The sequence below is a fragment of the Bison bison genome, unplaced genomic scaffold (genome assembly GCF_000754665.1).
Source record: "Bison bison bison isolate TAMUID 2011002044 unplaced genomic scaffold, Bison_UMD1.0 scf7180017864491, whole genome shotgun sequence".
NCBI classification, from domain to species: domain Eukaryota; kingdom Metazoa; phylum Chordata; class Mammalia; order Artiodactyla; family Bovidae; genus Bison; species Bison bison.
Window position 1 is genome coordinate 23,707,785 of NW_011495050.1, and position 4,448 is coordinate 23,712,232.

General features: G+C 40.0%; 1 protein-coding gene across 1 annotated transcript in view; it reads left to right on the forward strand.

Annotated features, from left to right (window-relative positions):
- Nucleotides 1–4,448, forward strand: part of NIPAL2 (NIPA-like domain containing 2) — a gene marked incomplete at its 5' end in the record, with an annotated part of 95,086 nt that overhangs the window by 74,782 nt on the left and 15,856 nt on the right. The gene's annotated exons all lie outside the window — the stretch shown is intronic.

The window sequence follows — 4,448 nt, forward strand, 5'->3', positions numbered from 1 at the left end:
AATTTGTTGGTAAAGCATTGGAACGACGGGATAGCCATTTGAAAAAAAGCATATGGTTGGGTTTCTATTTCATGTCTTTTTGTCATTGTTGTTGTGCCGTTGATTCTTTTTATCACTGGAAGGAGCCATAACAATTAACCCTTGCTGATGGAGGGGGGAGGAGAAGGAGTTCAGTGTGGGGACTTCTCTGGTAGTCCAGTGGTTAAGACTCCACACTTCAAGAGAAGGGTACACAGGTTCCATCCCTGGTCAGGGAACCGAGATCCCACATGCCGCATGGTACAGCCCCTCCCCCTCAAAAAGAGTTAAGTGTTGCCCATATTCATATGATATGGTTTTTGAACATGCATGTGGGAATGTCTGGTAGACAACTGGTTAAATGAGAGTGGAGTTGCAGGGAGAACTGGAGATCTAGAGCTAGGTGTCACTACCCTGCAGGTGACGTTAGAACTCTGAGTCTGGATGGCTGAGGCTCCTTATGTTGTTCTCATATATTTAGAATTGTTCTTGGGAACTCTAGTCACCCTCAACCCTCATATGATAATCGCTGCAAAATCAAAAAAGAGAAGTGTGGCCTTCTGAAGACTTTGTGTAGAATAATTTACACTTTACTCTTCCTATCTTTTCCCCTGTTAGGTTTTAGAAATATTAGTTTTCTGCATTCTCCTGTATTTCCATAAAAGAAAAGGAATGAAACATATTGTGATACTGCTAACCCTGGTGGCACTCCTAGGTAAGGATATGTCTTATTTTCTAATTCTCTAATCTAGCCATGCTAAGTCATAAAGGAGTTTAGAGGAGAAATATTTGAGCGTTCTGTTTTTTCTCATTGTTTCTACTTTTGAATTCTGATCTGTAGAAAGAAACTCCCAGTTATGCCAATTATACTTTGCATGTCCATTGCTACAATGGATATGTGTTTTTTTTTTTTAGTATATTAAAGGAGTTCTTGCCTGGAGAATCCCAGGACGGGCAGCCTGGTGGGCTACCGTCTATGGGGTCGCACAGAGTCGGGCACGACTGAAGCGACTTTAGCAGCAGCAAAGGAATTTTACTTCTTGATAATTCTCTTTACTCTCTGACAATTTGAGGTTTTTTTTTTTGGTCAGTAAATAATTAAAGAAACAACTGAATCAACCCAATTGAAACTTTTATATCAGAAATGAACTATCAAAGCCTATCCTGTTTACATTTTTTAAGAAAATTTTAAAACATGGCTAATATGAAACACAAATGTGAGCAGTATGATTTTTTTTGTTCTTATTTATTTATTTTTGGCTGCATCAGGTCTTAGTTGAGGCATGCGGGACTTTTCATTGTGGTATGCAGGCTCAGAACATGTGGGTTGTCTAGCTGATGCCTGCAAGCTCAGCAGTTGAGGCCCATGGGCTTAGTTGCCCCACGGTGTGTGGGATCTTATTCCCCAACCAGGGAATCAAACCCATGTCCCCTGCATCGGAAGGCAGATTCTTAACCACTGGACCACCAGGCAAGTCAGTGATTTTCTTAAATACAACATTTCTCTCACTCATTTACCTACACATTTCCTTTTTTCCAGATATACCTTATAAGATTTGAAAACCGATGCCTACGTAAGCCCTCTCTATATTTTAAAACCTATTTTCCTTCCCCACTCCTCCATCTCTGTCTGTCTGTCTCTCTGTCTCTGTCTCTGTCTCTGTCTCTCTCTCTCTATATATATATATAATATCTCAACACTAGGAAATCTCACTAATAATTTGGGAAATTCCCTTTTTAAAGATTTTTATTTATAATCCTCCCTTTGCCTCTTCTTTGCCAATAAGATGACCCATCCATCCTGTGTTGTTTGCCCTGACTTTGAATTGGAAGATTTGCATTTGTGGTAGTTACTATATAGAAACAAATTTACTCTAGAACACATTCAAGTATGCAGTTGATCAAAAGAACAGAAAAGAAACTTTGTTTTCTTCCAAATTACCAGACAGGGAGAACAAAAGCAAACTGAGAAGATGTACACTACCCAGAAAATATTGAAAATAAAGGGAATTTTAAATCTTCTTGAAAAAACAAAGTAAGATAACAAAATTAAGACCATATATATCAGCTTTGATCATAAAGATAAATGGGCTAAGTTTACCAAGTGAAAAAGAAAGAGTTCCAAATTGGACTTCAGAAAAATTCCACTATTGATTTTGAAAACGATTCTCAAATTGGATTCAGCCTGTTTGCTCTGGTTCAGCTCCATAAGGATTATTGAAATAGCATCTTGATTGGCCCTTGCTGGTTGTGAAATATTTTGACTTCATATATAATTTCATCTAAAGCAAGGTAACTCAGATTGAAAGTAAAAGAAAGCAGAAGGTTGTGAGATTACCATATAAGTTAAAATCAAGGCAGAAGCGTTAAGTGCAGTGGAGGATCCTGGAGGCACCCTCTTGGTGCAAGCGTACTCAGTCACGTCTGGCTGTGTGACTCTGTGGACTGTAGCCCGCCAGGCTCCTCTGTCCATGGGATTCTCCAGGCAAGAACACTGGAGTAGGTTGCCATGTCCTCCTCTGTGGGGATCTTCCTGACCCAGGGATCAAATCCACGTCTCCTAAATTGCAGGAGGACTCTCTACCCTCTGAGCTGCCTGGGAAGCCCAATCAGGGTAGAACTGGAACTTAGAAGGGGAGGCCTTAGGGGACTGAGGCCTTCAGTAGACTGGGCAGCAGCTATTTCAGAAAGTACATTAACAGAAATATAAGTAGAATATTACTCTTAGCTCATGGAAATAAGTAGACAGAAAAATATGTAAAATTAGAGAAACTGAATGCTTAATTTTGATCTGGCAGTTCTATTGTTGAACTCCAAATCCAGAAAGCAGAGAATATACCTTCTTTCAAGTGCCTGTGTAACATTTACAAAAGCTGATCTTATAATTGGCCACAAAGACATTTTTGATAAATTCCAGGAAGTTGAAATAGTACAGACCACATTTTCAGATCACAGTGAAAGAAAAGCCGAAAATAATAACAAAAATAGAAACCAGTAAAGCAATACCGCCTGGGAATGTTAAACACTACACTTAAACTGCAGCTGGGCTGAAGCAGAAACCTCAATTTCATTACAACATTTATTTCTTAAATTATTGTGAAAACAATATTAAACCTATAGTTTATGACTAATGCTGTATTCAGAAGGAGATTCATTGCTTTAAATGTAAGTCAGTTAAGCACTCAACTCAAGAAATCAGGGGAGGGCTTCCCTGGTGGCCCAGTGGTTTGGCATTCTCCTTGCAAAGCAGGGGGTGCTGGTTCAATCCCTGGTCAGGGAAGATCCCACATGTCGTGAGGCAACTAAACCCGTGAACCACAACTATTAAGCCCAATGGCACCCCACTCCAGTACTACTTGCCTGGAGAATCCCATGGATGGAGGAGCCTGGTAGGCTGCAGTCCATGGGGTGACTAAGAGTCAGACACGACTGAGTGACTTCACTTAATTTTTTCACTTTCATGCATTGGAGAAGGAAATGGCAACCCACTCCAGTGTTCTTGCCTGGAGAATCCCAGGGACGGGGGAGTCTGGTGGGCTGCCGTCTATGGGGTCGCACAGAGTCGGACACGACTGAAGCGACTTAGCAGCAGCAGCAGCAAAGCCATCAAGTCACAACTGCTGACGCCCACGTGCCTGGAGCCCAGGCGCTACAACAAGAGAAGCCACTGCAATATGACGCAACTACAAAATAGCCTCCACTGGCCACAGCTGGAGAAAGCCTGAGAAGAGCAACAGAGAGCCAGCGCAGCCAATAATTAAATAAATAAGTTAGTAAGAAGTCAGGGAGAAAGCCCCAAAATAAAGCTGAGGCCAGCAGAAAAGATCAATTAATAAAAGTAAAGGTAAACGTTAACGAAATAGAAGACAGGAAAGCAATGGACAGGTAAATAAGCCCAAGAATCGGTTCTGGTGAAAAACTAGGAATAAACTGAGAAGGCTGACTTTTAAACATGGCTCAGTGTAATGTCGGGCAAAAAATGGAACTGTTGTAATGATGAAAGTAATACACATCTGTTGTTAAGAATTAAGAAAACAGAGAAAGACACCAAGAAAATATAAAATGTTTTCATGTAAAACATAAAAATCCATGTAGTTGAGCACTGCAGCATGACATGAAGGAAGTCTGTCTGTTCCCCTATAGAAGATAGTTTGCCAATAGATTTCAGAAGAACAGTAATTGTTGCCCTTTAAGTGTTTTCCTACAGATACTGGAAGAATGATATACAAAGATTTGTATTCAAGGATATTCATCACAGCTTCATTTTTAATACCAAAAAAAAGGGATACAATCTAAATATCCACGCACATGGAATTACCAAAATATAGTATACATTTGTACAAATCGTGTGTTAGAAGAATATTTACTGGCGTAGAAAATACTTAATGGCAATGGAAAACAGGTTCCTAAGTAATATATATTGTATGGTT